This window comes from Taeniopygia guttata, chromosome 1A, assembly GCF_048771995.1.
Source record: "Taeniopygia guttata chromosome 1A, bTaeGut7.mat, whole genome shotgun sequence".
Lineage (NCBI taxonomy): Eukaryota > Metazoa > Chordata > Aves > Passeriformes > Estrildidae > Taeniopygia > Taeniopygia guttata.
The window spans coordinates 37,055,695-37,070,791 of record NC_133025.1 but is presented as its reverse complement, the minus strand read 5'-3'; the positions used below and the strand labels follow the sequence as shown (position 1 = coordinate 37,070,791).

The following is a 15,097-nucleotide window of genomic DNA, read 5'->3' as shown; positions in this document are numbered from 1 at the left end:
TGTGGATTTGCTACTTCCAGAAGAGCAATACTGCATGAATTCGCAATGCCTTTAAATAGATCGTAACAACCCTTATCAGCTTAGGCTCTTCTGCAAATTCATCATCTGTTCCATCAACAATTTTTAACTGCCCATTTCTCAATGCTATTTTATCTTTTGCCAATTTAATGTACTTCCCCTGCTTTATTGATTTTTAAAGCTTAATAACAACACATTAGGACATAGTCCAAAGATGAAAGTTTTATAGTTCAGCTGGAGTTTTACCATAAAACCCATTCATCTTCAGTAAACAGAATTGTTCATAATGAACAGATAAACAATTTTGGTTTTGACATGCTCTTGCAAGTTGCCATGTTACCTAGGATTGGTCTTCCAATTAACTTGACATTTTATAAAACAAAGAAAGACATGGACATGTATTTAAAAACAAGGTGGAAGTGAACAAATTGGCCAAAAAAAGTTAGAGGTTACGCACATTTGAGGAAAAGTAACATTTCACTGTAAGAGTTAATTGACATCACTGTGAAAAAAACCAAATATAAACAAAACAGAACCCTTAATACAATAATGACTCCTGAAAAAGGTAATTGCACCATAATTTCATATTTGTAACTGTAAACTTGATTAATTCTTCATTAACAGATTGTAGCATCTTCCTTATGGGCGATATTTCTTCCCAAACCTAAAACAGTGATTCTGCTAGTCGCCAGCCAAATATTTTGTTTCAAGCAGCATTTATCATCTTCTTAATGAAAATGTCAATAACACAGAGAGAAGCAGCACATTTTCCACTAAGATGATATGTAGAAGATATCTATTTATATGCACTAAATCGAATACGAAAAAAATCTCATGTTGTTTTTATGACATGCAAACATATTTGACGTATTTTCCTTCCAAATCAAATTATTTAGTACACTGCAGGACATCCCACTTAAAAGGACTCCAGGACCACATTTTATTTCTCTATGAGCATGATTCCAAATAGCAAAAAAAAATCATGTTTTCAATTTGACACTGACAGAAGATTGATTAAAATCTGGGGAAACAACAATTGCTGCTATTTCTGTCAGTTCTCAGTCAAGCATTCTCTCTTACAATTTTTAATAGTGCTTAGGCTTTTTTTATCTTTATGTAAATATTCTTCTTGTTCAGTATAAATACTAAATTGCTTTATTAACACTATAATTTCATCACCTTTCAGTTACTTCTCAATTATTTGCAGTGTTTCCATGTAAAAGGTGTCATCAGTGGGCTCCAAGTACCAACTGGGACGACCTCTGTTTCAAATTAGAGCTTAGCACCCACTGCTGCAGTACAAGTAAACCAAACAGTTATGACTGTATTGTGGTATAACAGAATACAATTATTACTGTTTAAATTAAATTCAGAGATGTAAAGTCACCAGAGATTGAAAGTTATCAGTAGACATAATGGCGTGACCTTATTTTTCTTGCTCACATTTCCTTTCTGTCTGTTGGAATTAGTCCAGAAGGACACGGCTGTCTCATTTGAAATAAGTCTCCTGACATGCATGTCTGGATGTGGAACACATTTGCCCTGTGGAGCCATGAGCCTGACTTGTTTTGTAGACACCACTTAAACACTGTTACCCAGTCATTGCAGTAAGTGACATTTACCAGCCTGTTCCTGAGAGACCTGACCATCTCCATCCACAAAAATTAACAGTCAAAGCTCAGCAGATCTCAAGATCCATTTCAGACAAATCCCTGGAAAAAGCCTTTTTTGCATACAATCTCCTGATAGAGTCACAGAGAAGGGAGCGTCAGCACTTGCACCATCCAACACTGTCCCCAGGGGACGCCTGATTTGCAGGCAGACAACCATGTGAACCAGTGCTCCAAGAAGCTCCACCAGTGAGGACCAGGAAGCTCTGTCAGAAGAAGGACCAACTTTATGCTGAATGCGTCTGTCCTGCATAGGATTTCTGTGATGCCTCAAGGTAGTCCAAATCCAGAGGACTGAAAGCAGGAACAAGGACTGGTGAGCTTTGGGAATGCTAAGAGATGGGACTCAAAGCTGAATCCTGGTCTGCTAACCAGTCTGTCTGGTCTGTCCAGTTGAGAGAGGACATCTCATGCTCCTATTATCCTATCTGTCTATTTTGGGGTTAACAGATGAACATTTGTCACTCAATTAAATAGATACAATTCTAAATATAGATAGAGAAGTGGAAAAAAACAACAAAGTGCTATTTCTATGCAGTCATTTTCAAGAGGTGAAAAGAAACACTAGAGTACAAGCAAAACATACAGCATTTACCAATAAAAATTACATATTTTACAAAATGTTTCTGCAAGGAAATTTTACCACAGTATTTCTTATAACAGTTGTCAGGCAAACAGTGAGAATGTGGGTGAGGGTCTGATTTGACACTGACAAAATCCCAAGTCTTTTCATTGCAAGCATAGTACTGGGTTCTTGCAATGGATATTATACTGATTGGCATAAGCAGAACATACTAAAAAACTCAGTAGTGGTTTTGCCCCCATCTTGCTTATTTCTCTGACATGATACATGAACTTTATCTTAAAGAGGCCCAGTTTTCAGAAGCCAGCATCCATCTGTGATAACAATTTTCCATGCATGCATTTATCTTTGCAGTAATAACTGATCTACATATAAACAAACCAGTTCCTTACATACAAATTCTAATAGCTCTCAGGCAAATTATTTCATCAGCACGTGCAGGCAATACCACAAGGAGGTTAGTACAAGAAAATGCATACGCATCAGTGCAAGTCAGATTCCCTGCTAAAAAACCCAGCTACACATCTCCCAGCCATACACCTCTGATCCATCTCAATGTGGAGTATAACTGCAAAATTAAGCACAAATTAGATAACACTTCTCCAAGAAAATGAGAAACTCTGTATTATTACATCCCTGTGTTACCACTCAAACATAATGAATTTTTGATCTTCTGCAGTATAAAGCACAGTACTGCCAGCCATCTAAAGCAAACATTCCCAGACTCTGAAACACAGCTGTAAATATTCTTGCCCAGGGTGCTAATCTTGGTGGCAATTTCTGGCATTGACTCGTGCCTACTTTTCTTAAATCTGTATCAGTAAAATCTGGATAAAGCAATAGCATCATGAAGGCTTCTGTTAGTTTCTATGAATTACTACAGCTAGCTGTCCAGTGATGCAAAACTGACATTATTTTTATAATTCTCTCAAACTGAAATTCAAACTAATTTCAGCTATTCTCTCATAGTATTTTTTGTTGAATCAATATTATTCAGCCATTTTGAAAGCTGCTATGACACACATAAACTAATACATACATGAACACATTCCTTAATACAGGAGAATAAAGGTTATGCTGCAACTCTTTTTTTATACACATGCAATGTTTAAGTGTTCATTAGAGGACCCCAAGAGGGCCATGGGTTCCCTCACTATACTGTAAGTGCTTTTCTCCCTGCAAGGTAACAGCCTCACAGCTCCTGCACTTTAATCCATTCTGTGACTGGTGACCCCTCCTCACAATGCATGGCAATATTCACTAGTAAAAAGCCCTTCAACTGTTCTGAATTTGGCCCCTGAAGTCATATTACCATAGGAGTTTATGATTTTAACTGTGGAGGTCTAGGCTAGATAGCATGTGAACTCAGGACAGTAAGTATATTAAAAGGTTCCTCAATTCTCAGATCTGATTTTTTTTCATATTTAAAGCCCACAGCAGGGGAAAGAGGAGACAATTATTTTTTTCTCCTTGCAGCACTTGAGAGTCAATACATTTACCAAGATGCAATCTGAATTCCATTCTGAGTTGCAGAATGGTTAGCTAATTGGCAAGCACATACAATTTAAGAACTAGATTTCGTAGATTAAACTCATTACTTCAAGCTTTTTATGTTATGCTCCGAGTCCCCGCATAACCTCTTCCCCTGCCGATTATGTGCCCTGCTCCCTTTTCATATCTCATTCCCCTGCCTCGGTGCTGTAATCCAATGCCTTCTCTGGAAAGCTTGCCTCACCTGCCCCCAGTGTCTCCTCCTGTCCAGGCTCCCTCTCTCGCAGCGCTGGCTCCTCATACCCCAGGCTTGACCCGCAGGTTATGGCAGTCCTCTCTGAGGCACCAGCACCTCGGCACCAATTACTTGTCCCACTGAACTGTCACATTCCCGGAATGAAGCCAGCTACCAGGCGGCGGCGGCGGAGCTGGTTGTTGATCTGTGATACCCTCCAGCTGACTGCCTTTTTAGCATGCACGATCTTCAGGCCACAGACTACGCCTTTCTTTTGTGTCTGGAAAGCCTGTAGCAGTTGCTGGGCACTAGGAACAAACCAACCTTTGTATCGGGGGCTACAGAAACTCTTCTTACCTAAGAGGACTGCAATTCCGTCCACCTTCACTACAGGGAAAGATTAAATGAGGTCCAGGGATGTTTAAGGATGAGTAGACTACTCCGAAGCAAGGCTTGTTTTCTATGTTGACTGTTTTGCACAGAAAATAAAGCTCATCAAAGGCTTGAAGTTGCCTTTACTTTGAAAGAAATACGTCATCTTCAAATATGCAAAGCAGGTTTACTGTTGATAACCCAAGAGTAATTGACCTTGTATTTCAGCTGTTCTCAGCGTGCACTTTGGCTTTTTCTGTAATAAGATCATCTTACCAGCAGATGATTATTGATCACTTATGACAGAAACAAAAAGCCTTGAGCAGACTAATCTATTCATTGTGCTCAGTGCAAAGTGATGTAAAAATTGACAAAACACTCCCCTCTTCCTCCCCACCCCAACTCACACCCCCCCCTCCCCCAAAAAAAATATATACAGTCACAGTCCAAAACACCATTTCAGGATGAAACCCAGAGAGCTAGGGAAGATGGCAAACGACAGTAAGCTTTACTGGAGACCTGCTTGGTGAACAAGGTGCTCTTACTACCCAGCAAGAGCATTGGCACTACCAACCAAATGATCACAATTGGATTAAGTCCTCACCACCTAACCCAAACCTGGTGGGGCCTTCCCCGTGCTGCCCACCCAGGAAGGAGAGAAAATGTATGGCTGCGTGAGAAGGCTGTGGAGCAGGGCTGGGTGCTCAGGACCCACGGGGCCACCGGTATCCTTGCTAACCCAATGCCGAGGCAGTGGCAAGATGTGTCCCCTATCCCCAAGTTCTCTGGACGGGCACAGGCAGGTGGGCAAGGAGCAGGTCATGGAGGGAGAAGCTTCTAGACTAACCTGCTCACAGGTTTCCACGATGTGCTTTCTCCCCCCTCGGGGGATCCAGACCGTGACACCGGGCTTGGGGGTAGCCTTGGGCTGCTCTGCTCTGCCCCTCTCCTCTCCGACGGGCGAGGGCGGTCCCCTGCCCGCCCCAGCCGGAGGGCTACAGGAGGCTGCGGGGCGCTCCGGGCGGGGGCACGGCCAGGGGCCGGGGACGAGCGGGATGCGGCAGGTACCGGCCGCGCCGGGAACGGGCAGCCGGCTGGCTGCGTCCTCGCTCGCCGCAGATTTTAAGGTTAAGTGCGTGCGATTTCTCACCCTCACAAAAGGGAGGGGGGGAGGAAAGATGATCAAGGAAGCAAACCAAGGCAGGGGAGCGATGGGGGGGGGGGGGGGGGGTAAGAAGAAAAGGAGGGAGAAACAAAGAGAAGAATAAAACCCTCTCTGGGAGCAAGCAAACAAAGAGGGTAAAAAGAGCTCGGCGGTCTCCTCGGGCGGTAACCCCCCGCCGGGCTCCCCGGTACCGCGGCACCCCGCCCCGACGTGCGCCCCCCCAGCAGCCGGGCGGGCTGCGGCCCCGGCCCCGGGCTGCTGCCCACGGCCGCGCACAGCGGAGCCCCGCGGGCAGGACCCCGCGCCTGGCCACTGTCGCCCTGGGAAGTTCGGCGGCGCGGAAACACCCCCGCGGGATCGGGGCACCTTACCTGTCGGCTGGCACTCCTCGGGGAGAGGTGAGATTAAACGGGGGAAAAAAATGGGGAGGGAAAAAATAATAATAAAGCCACCCCAGTTCCCGAAATTGCACCGCTCGATCAGGTTACTATGGAAATCGTCGCGAGGAGGCAAAAAAAAAAGCCAGAAGCCATCCTCATCCTCTCCGCCTCCGCGAGGCACCGCGGCGCCGGAGCCGCTGCCTCCCCGGGCGCAGGGCTGCGCGCTCCCCGCCGCCGGCTGCTCTCCGCCGCCGCGCACCGGCAGCGGCCCCGGCCCCAGCCCCGCGCCGCGCCGCCAGCGGTGCTGCCCCCGCCGCACAGCTGGAATTTAAAGGGGCCGTGCTCTCCGGGCGCCGCTGCCCCCGCCGCCCAGGGCCGGCTGGGTGTGCCTTTGTAACCAAAAGTTTCCCGCGGGTGTGCTGAGATACGGGCGTCAGCGGGGACACGGGGGGTGAAGGAGCGGCGCGTTTGCTGTGCGTAGCCCTGGGCGTTATGAATTATTATAGGCGTAACAGCAGGATCCAAAGGCCTCAACAGAGCTCAGCTGCAATGAGCGCTGTACACAAGCACGGGTAAGAGGCAGCCCCGGCCTCTGAGGACTTGTAGTGTGAGCAGTGACAGCTGGCAGAAGGGATAAAAAGTGTATAAAATGCACGAGGAAGGGTTGAAAACTTCCTAACCACCCCAGCCCAGAAATCACAATTTTTACATTACAACTAAAAGACTCAAAAAATACAACAGACAATTCTGACACAGATCATTCTGCCTGTGCCCCTTATTCATGAACAGAAGCACTTGTCAAGCCTGCTGATTCTGAGAAGTCACTTTGGCCTGCAGGACACCCTGGCAAGCCTGGAGGCTGGATTCATTTGAAGCCCAGCTGGGGAGGGGGCTGTGCCAACAGCTGCCACTCACAGGCACATGCAGACTTTGGCCTGACTGGGTGGGCAGAGCTTAGCAGCCCTTGTTGCCACTTCACTCTGCCCTATCTGTCCCCACCTTCACGCCTCACATGCTGCTCCGCTCTGCCCCACTCCCACGTGAGCCATTTCCCACCACAAGCCTTCTCTCTGCTCCAGCAGCATCAGGTGCTGCAGCTGATTCAGGAACTACCACCCAAAGGATGGATTTTCATCCCTACAGAATATATTCCACAAGTTTCTGATGATGGAGAATGAGGCTTCTAAGCTATTCCAGCTCTGAAAAATGGCTGCCTGCAGAGCACAGGGAAACCCCATCTTTGCTCTGTTATTGCAGCCTAACGCTATATTGCTTCAGCTCCCAAGAAAGGGGGAAAGTGGGGAAAAATAGTTTTCAGATTATTGCCTTAAACACCTATGAAGAAAAGGAGCCCCTTCTGGAGTAAAAATTTGAATTTATTATTTCCAGAGGAAGAACATTTTGCAAGTCACAGGTTTAGGGAAGATAGCTTGCAGTTAGTGGGTACCATGATACCTGTGGGTCTTCAAAAAAACCTTCATTTTCCACTCTATCAGCCAGTCAAGACTTGCACAAATATTCCTTAGTGCTGGTCAGCACAGCTGCAGCTGAAACTACCTAATGAGGTGAAGGACTTAGCTACTGGAGGCATGTTTGGATGCAGGAATAAAAAATAAACAAAAGAAACAAAAAACCTCTCCTACTGAGCTGTGTGGTATTTCCCCATTCTGAATAATGCCTGACATTTCAGCTAGCCATTTCTATTTAAGAAAGCAAGAGGCAAAAAATATACAGCCTAGTGAGAACTTAGTGTTAAGAAATAAGAAAGGGCTGGTCAAAAGGCAAGAATTGACAGCCACATTAGCCAGGAATCTAGTTTTCCAAATACCATCATAACTTGAAATATTCCTACCTAAATACCACCATCACTTGAAATATTCCTGAAAATAAATAAGGATAGATTTTGACCATAGTTTACACAATAAAACATACTGGGACATCTGAGGCTGCCTTTTCTTAAAGCTGTGAGACAAGACAGTGGCTGACTATCTTAAAATTAGAATTACAAATATATAACCAAAGATCCTGGGTGACCGACATCTTTGAAAATGAGAATCCCTGGAGTGGGTAACCTGGAGGTTATTTCTTTCAGTGCATGAAAGGCACAGAGCAGTGAGTTGTCTTGGCAGTCTCTGTGCTTCAAGACTTCTCCCTGAAAGGTTAATTGGGTTAGAGGTGAATTTTTACCCAGCAGAGATGTGCCAGCAGAGGCCTCTAACGTAGATGCAGTTTATATTGACGGAACTATGGTTTTGTTAGCATAATATTTTTCACTGTGGTGTGGAGTAATTTAATTTCATCAGCACGAAGATCATACGTGGGGGTCCAGCCACCTCTGCTCAGCCACTCTGTCAGTGCAAGGTGCAGACCCTGATACCAAAACAGACAGCAGCATGCACGAAGCTCCTGCCTGCTTTTTGCCAATGACTACTCTGGAATTGCTGGTCTTTTTTGTAAAAGGTTTTGCAAATGGATAGGATATTTTTCTGTTTTCCTAGGCTCAACCATTTAATCTTATGTCTCAAGCAGTTTTAGGAGCCTGTGTCTGATGCCGAAACAGTAATCAGCACTCCAGTCCTGTAAGAAGTGATATTCCAAAGCAGAGAAATATCTTGAAAATTTTCTTATTACCAAAAATTTTATGCAGTGGCTTTTGTAGTTTTACACAGAAAATACTTAAATAATTGTATATTTTTCCCTTTGTTGCAAAATAGTTGACTAACAAAGTATGGGGAAGAATAAAAAGGTGATTCTCACACAGCTTTAGAATAAACTGCATAGTTATACCTTTAATATATGAAACTTCAACACATTAGTTACATTGTAGCTTTCTTCTATATGAGTTAAAAACAATGTTGGTATCACTGGCATGAGATTAAATTTATTTCAGGACATACAGTAATTTGAAATTGCAGTATCTGGGCTTGTGTATTTAAATACAATCAATTATCTTAGCTAGCATATGTTTATGTAAGTGAATGACCAAACAATGACAAACTTACTACAACAAACTAATGTATTTTCTCTGTGGACTTTGAGTCCTTTTAAAATTACATCACCATATGACATGTGACCTCATTACAAAGACTAAAGGAGCCTCCTATCAACCATAAAGATTTAAACGTTGCTAGTCAAATACATTAGCACCTTTTGTCTGCTAAATCCCCATCTCAGACAAAACCCTTTATATGACTCTGGTGTCAAGTGACAGCAGATGAGTGTGCTTCTTCATCCCCAAAGGATGCTGCATTAAAACAACGGTTTCTTGCTACAGCAATATTAAAAAGTTTGAAAACACCAAATACAGAGGTTTGTCTAGAAATCTTAACTTAGTAATTTTGAATATGCTCATCATTTTCTGCTATAAAATAAAATGTGAAATATTTTTAACTTGGCATGAAAAGCATGGTAATCTTGAATCACACATCATATATTGGCATGTCCAAATGCAAAATTACAATTGAACCTTTAATATCTGAAAAGCTTTTAGATGAGAATAACCTGATAAAGCTCAGGTATTTCACATCTTCCAGGTCAACCTATAGGGGCGCTCTGTGGCTTCTTTCTGCAAAGATACGGGGCAGGACAAATAAGTGACATTTACAGAACTTCCAGATCTACAAATGCCAGAAGTCCATTTGCACCTCTCCACTTTATATTCCTCTGATACCTGCTGTGGCTGTTTGTAAGACCCTTCCCAGCCTGCCTTCCTTCCTTCAGGCACTGTGACAGAACTTCCTCCTTCTACTGCTAGCTGAAAAGTTTCTTCACAATTTCCAACTTGTCACCCTGCTGAGCCTAGTGTGGGTCCATGTTCCTGATGCCCTGGTCCCTCCCTGCCTCAGCAGGAGAAGGAAAGCATTGGTGGAAGATGAAGAGCTGCTGGTTGTGCAGAGGGCACTGAACTCCAAAGCCACCAGGCTAAGCTCCAGGCTACATCCTCACTGGATAGTGTGCAAAGCAGGAGAACAAAGCCTAGATGTACTCCACATGTATTCCAAAACCATGGGCAAGATATTTAGGAGAGGTAGCACCCTGAATGCTCTTAAGGGGAAAGGGGAAGGAAAAGGAAAAGGAAAAAAAGGAAAAGGAAAAGGAAAAGGAAAAGGAAAAGGAAAAGGAAAAAAAGGAATCTATCAAGAATAGATAATTCCAATCTCCATCAAGATAATGATTGGATAAGACATTTCAGATCACCTGTTTGTTGTTAGGGATGCCTTACCCCTTCTTCATTTAAGTGCAACCACCTGGTAAGCACCATCCTCCTTCCAGGTTTTGACAGTCTCCTTCTTTCTGCATCATTGGCCCTTTTAAGTGATTTTTTGCTTTTTTTTTTTTTTCCATAAATGAAGCTTATTATAAAGTTTTTTTGAAACACTGTTGATATTACAGCTATCACTGATTAAGGGCTGTATCTTCCAACTGAAAGTATATTCCATTTTAAAGTGGAGTCACTGTAGTCACCATCCACTGGCATGTCCATGTTTTCTACAAGGACACATAAAAAACCCAAGACTAAAGCACTACTGCTTTCCAGTGCATAGGACATCGTATAAGAGGCAATGTGACCTGAAAAATTACTTCCATTCTTTTGTTGTAACACCAGGCATGGGCAAATTCACAAGAATGTGTATTGTGGCAGGTAACTAGGACAGAAAAAATGTGTTTTGCCTTGGGAAAAAAAATAGCTGCAGTAGTTTCCATATTTCTGTTAGCATATTGATATAGCCCTGTATTCTGGAGAACTCCTGGCTATATTGTGATGTCTTATCACCTTCTTCTCTCCAAGATGTCGGCAGGACCCATAGCTTTTTCCTTAAGGTTCAAGGAATAATCCCCAGAAGGCGCTAATCCTCACAAAAAGCAAATACTGTGTACTGATTGTCTGTTTACATGTACACAAACACATGCACACACACATCTATGGGAAAAGAAAAATACAAATTCAAGCATTTCACAATTAGGAAATAACACAAATTGTCTGCCAAACTTAATTTAGCCACTTATACCTAGTCATACTCAAATGAACTCATGTAAGACTTGGTGTACCTGTTGGAGGATGTTCACTTGAGCATCTTCTCAATTATATGTTTTATCCTAATTACTCACGATATAGTCTTGTAATGTCTTTATCATGCCCTGTAGGCAAAATCTTTTTATATCTATGTCCCTTAGTAGTGTAGGCAGTAAAATTCCATCATTAATTAGTACATGGGGAGTTACTGAGAACAAAGGAGAGGAAAGCTCCCTCCCCAGTTTCCACTTTGGAGCAGAGGCACAACAAAAGCCTGACCTTGCACTTGGATCTCTGTGTAGCTGGGGATCAAGTGCCTTCTTCCCTGTTGGGGAAGGCAAAGCCTGGATGCCTGCAAAGGTGTAGGTGCACAGGAGTGCACAATGATGAGCTCAGAAAACAGAACTGCTGAAATGCGAGGCATCCTTGCAGCATCTGGACAAATGTGATTTTCCAAGATCTAATAGTTTCAGCAAGTTTTTAAATGGGTTTTCTCAGTGAAGATGGAGTCTACAGCACCCTTACTTTTGGCTGTTTGTGGAGAAGGCACTGCACATAGCAGCTGAGGCTTCCAAAGTGGCTCAAAGTGCAGATGTTTCTTTAGAATGGTGAAGGACATAGGTATGATTAATTCACTAGTAACTTTCAAATACCTGCTCTAAAGCTGGAGTTACTCGAAGAGGGCACTACTTCTATACTTGTAAAGCAGCACCATTTTTCCAAGTCTCATTTTCACATGCAGCTGAATTTTTCAACAATTGCGGTTTTTATCATACTGACTGCAAAACAATCAATTAGAAGTATTTTTTAAAAGACTATTAACAGGGAAAAGTGATCTAAAGATCTATTTCCTCTTGTATTAGTAATTGCAATATGACTGAAGAAGGGATCAGCTCTGCAGGCTCCTGAACCAAACTCACAACTTCTTTAACAGCGTGCTCAGTTTTCTATACTTAGAGCTTTTCTAGAAAATTCACTTTCTCAATTTCTGCTGTTTCTGTAGCCCCAGACCCTGTATAGTTTATACCAGCTGCATTCTACAGAGGGGATACCCAACTGAGGATACAAATTGCCTGCTGAATGGCCTTCTCTGACTCCATGCTGTTACTTTTGACCTCAGATGGCACAGAAAATGCTCTCCAGTTGACTTGCTTCCGAATGTCAAAAAACCCCAACCCCCAAACTTTTAAACATAAAACAGAAGGAAAGCTAAATTATTTGAGTTAAAATAACACTGCAAAACAGTTATATCACAAATATAGTAATAAAAAGTGTTATAAAAGATGTGCCTCATGATACATAAAGATAATCCTGAAGAATGATTTTGTATTGTTTATAGAAGAGTTTATATACATTCAAAACTAGTTTTCATAATTTTCTTACAGAAAACTGCGTTTTCATAGGCAAAGAGAATTTTTTCCTATAACTGAATATCTGCCTGGCAGACATAAATGTTTCTGTCAAATTCACAATTCTGCCATGGATATCACAAGACATCTTGGGGTGACATGGACAGGGTTTTGCTTCCTTTATTAATGTGTTCATTCTTTGGTTCTCACGTGACCTGTGTCATTTCTGTATTTAAATTCAGAAGCTCTTGCCGGAATACTCCTTCAACTTTGTTTGCAGTTGCAATGCAAGAGGCCTGCAACTCTTGCTTTAATTTGGGACAGGACTTATTTCTTCTTGTAACTGAAGACAAATGGCAGACATCACCTTCCTCATTTCTCCTGAAGTAATGCCTCAATTCTCTCTCTGGGTTAGCTAGCTAAATTATTTCCTTTCTAAATAGTCAAGTTCTGCTGTGTATAGAGAACTGTGACTTTCAGTGCTTAATATAAGCAAGGACTGAGAGGAGTGATGTACTGAGAAGATTATTTTCTGTGAGATACATATAATACCCTTTCTGCTCCATGTGTTCCTGCTGCAGCCTCAGTTGTAGCTGCAGGTCCAGATTTTGATCAGGATTTAAAATATGTTGGGCACCACTTAAGGTCAATTAGACTAGCAATGTCCAGAGGCTTAGAAATTGCATCCTGTAGAAAAGGAGTTCTTCCTCAAAAGCCTGTAAGATGTACAGGGTCACATAGACCAGAAACCTGATCTTTCCCTTATATCAAAATGGCTCCTAGCTAAATTTCTGGGACCCTCTATGCTAAAAAAAGAGAGGCTTGTCAAAGTAAAGCTAATAGTCAGTGGCAAAATGCCTTAGCCCAACAAAACAATTGAAATGTCAAGTGCAAATTAAGGATCAGAAAGGAGAGAAAGAAAATAAGAGGTAAAAATAGTCTAACAGAGGCTCCTGACTTAAACATATCAACAGTTGAAGTTAAAAGGTTAGCAGAGGTTGATCTGACTGTTAATGTTTCCTCATAATTTTGTTTATGAGAAAGAAGAAGGGAAGTCTTCCATCCCTGTTATCAGGTTAAGTTCCTCTGCTTGAGTGGAACAACTCAGTACTCCAAATATAAAAGCTCCAAAGAGGATCACACAAGGATGTTTATCTCGGGACTGTAATTGGAGTAGATCCATTTGTTTGTGTAATTGCCACCATGGTGGAAATCTGTGCTTCTCTATTTGTGCAACTGCAATTATTTTCTAGGAATGAACCATATGAATTTTAATATCCCGTAGATTCAGTGCAATACAGCATATTACAATATCTTGACCTTTTCAGTGTTCCATAAATTGATTGTCTGGTTGCTCCTGTCCCCCCTCATTTACAGGCCTGGAAACTTTAGAAGAAGAGGTAACATGGCTATCTCTGAGTCGTATCTTTTATATTTATCAGCATTTCCATAATCACACTTCTGGTGTCTTGAAGGCTTGACAGAAGTTGCATACTGTGTGCCTGAGGTGCAGTAGCATGTAAAATCATGCCAGAAACGGCAGGGATGAGTGCCACAGGCAGGCTCACAAGGTTCACCACAGGTGGTCCTGTTGAAGGTCACATTGGTTGACCAGCATTGTTATCAAATTGTGATCTCTCCAGTGAGTTATTCTGACAGCCAGATAAACCTCCAGCTAAATAAGTATCATGGGCAACCTTCAACCAACCAAATGTAACTGTTTAATTAATGTGCTTTTCCTAAGTAAATTAAAAAGCAGAGGGAAAAGTCTTCTGTTCTTTAAAGGATGCATAAAGCAGAAAATTAAAGATCTGAACATGAAAGGGAGAGAATCCTCTTAAAGCTGAGGATACAGTGGTAAGAAAAATTATTATTCATTTGCAGACATCACCTCAAACTAATGGACTAGTGAAAAGAAGATGCAAATTTTAATAACTGCAAATGTTGGAGGAAGATGCAGAGAAAGAGCAATTGCCACTTTTTCATTGCTTCTCCTCCATCAAAGAAGGGAGAGGGGAAATTCACATTTGGTAGTGTTTATTACAATTATTATGCCCTAAAAAACAAAAAAACAAACAAAAAACCAACCAAACAAAAAAAAAAACCAAAACTATAGAACAAAATAGAAATGCTCTGAGGTGGCTCCAATTCTTCCTCTGAGACTAAATGCAGATATTTTTTCTCAAGATGCTTTTTCACTTCCAGATGTGCTTTCAGGTCCAACATGTGCCTTGAGGTAAATTCCTCTGCCTAGTGAGTGTGGGGCTGAAGAGGCCATTACTATCTCTGAGTCGTATCTTTTATATTTATCAGCATTTCCATAATCACACTTCTGGTGTCTTGAAGGCTTGACAGAAGTTGCATACTGTGTGCCTGAGGTGCAGGCCATTACTGTTCTGGTAGCTTCCTACAAGCATAGCTCAAGCCATCTCATCTGCCCCTTCCAGCAGCAGCAGAAAGAGGTGTTTTGTCTCAAGCACTGAACAGAACAGAATGCACATGAAGTTACCTGCACGGCTGAAGTGTGGTGAGCAGGTGGGCATGTCCTGCAGCTCAGCCCTGATGCATTGACCACTACCATGACACTGCTTCTGACCTGGATCAGCTGTGCCCAAACTCTTCTGCGTTCAGACATGCATCACCTTTTGAAGTCTCACATCCAGTCTGGGGTAGGGAGAGTGCTGTGTGACTGTGAGACAAACCACATAAGAGAGCCTGACACACAAAAAAAAGACTTCAGTTCTTTTCTTCTCTGCATCCCATGGAGAGCAGTGCTGTCTATCCAGTCTTCTGCTGAAAGCAATATCAAAATGAAAAATA

The 15,097-nt window shown here is 42.4% G+C and overlaps 1 protein-coding gene and 1 long non-coding RNA gene across 13 annotated transcripts in view; one reads left to right on the top strand and one right to left on the bottom strand.

Annotated features, from left to right (window-relative positions):
* The window catches only part of NAV3 (neuron navigator 3), a 521,462-nt gene extending 512,038 nt beyond the window's left edge, over window positions 1-9,424 (bottom strand). For 5 of the 12 annotated variants that reach the window (XM_072923966.1, XM_041713781.2, XM_041713789.2 and 2 more), the window contains exon 1: window positions 5,906-9,424. The gene's annotated coding sequence lies outside the window, so the exon portion shown is untranslated. Of the gene's footprint in view, window positions 1-4,006; window positions 4,753-5,216; window positions 5,366-5,905 lie in introns of those variants that run through there. The other 7 variants (XM_041713785.2, XM_041713784.2, XM_041713787.2 and 4 more) reach the window with 4 other exon arrangements.
* Window positions 5,608-15,097, top strand: part of LOC116807739 (uncharacterized) — an 83,791-nt gene continuing 74,301 nt past the window's right edge. The window contains exon 1 of the long non-coding RNA XR_012053796.1: window positions 5,608-5,932. This is a non-coding gene — a long non-coding RNA (uncharacterized lncRNA). The remainder of the gene's footprint in view (window positions 5,933-15,097) is intronic.